The following is a 624-nucleotide window of genomic DNA, read 5'->3' as shown; positions in this document are numbered from 1 at the left end:
TTTTTTTTTTTTTTTGGTCTGGATCTCATTCTTTTGTCCAAGTTGGAGTACGGTGGCACAATCACAGCTCACCGCAGTCTTGACCTTCTGGGCTCAGTTGATCCTTCTACCTCAGCCTCCTGAGTAGCTGGGACAGTAGACGCGTGCTACCACGCCTGGCTAGTTTCCTGATTTTTATTTTTGTAGAGATGAGATCTCACTATATTACCCAGGCTAGCAGAACTTCTTTCAAGATACTTTTCTCTATGTTAAACATTTCTTGACCTGTCTCTGCCCTTCTCTATTTATGTATGCATTTAATTCACAAGTAAAAGCTATATTTATGGTGTACAACATGGTGTCCTATGTAGACATTGTGGAGTGGATAATCAGGCTATTAACATATGCATTATCTCACATACTTATCATTGTTTTGTTGTGAAAACACTTAACATCTCTCTCAGCCATCTTTAAGTATACAATATTTTGCTATTAACTGTAGACACCGCATTGTACAACAGATCCCTTGAACTTATTCCTCCTGTCTAACTGAGATTTTGTGTCCTTTGGCCAACTTCTCCCCAATCCTTCCATCCCTCTTCTCTCTACTTTTTCTTTCTTTCTTTTTTTTTTTTTTTTTTTTGG

The sequence above is a fragment of the Carlito syrichta genome, unplaced genomic scaffold, assembly GCF_000164805.1.
Source record: "Carlito syrichta isolate Samal-C Ts95f unplaced genomic scaffold, Tarsius_syrichta-2.0.1 Scaffold123288, whole genome shotgun sequence".
NCBI classification, from domain to species: domain Eukaryota; kingdom Metazoa; phylum Chordata; class Mammalia; order Primates; family Tarsiidae; genus Carlito; species Carlito syrichta.
The sequence above is the reverse complement of the archived record's forward strand: the minus strand, read 5'-3'. Positions refer to the sequence as shown.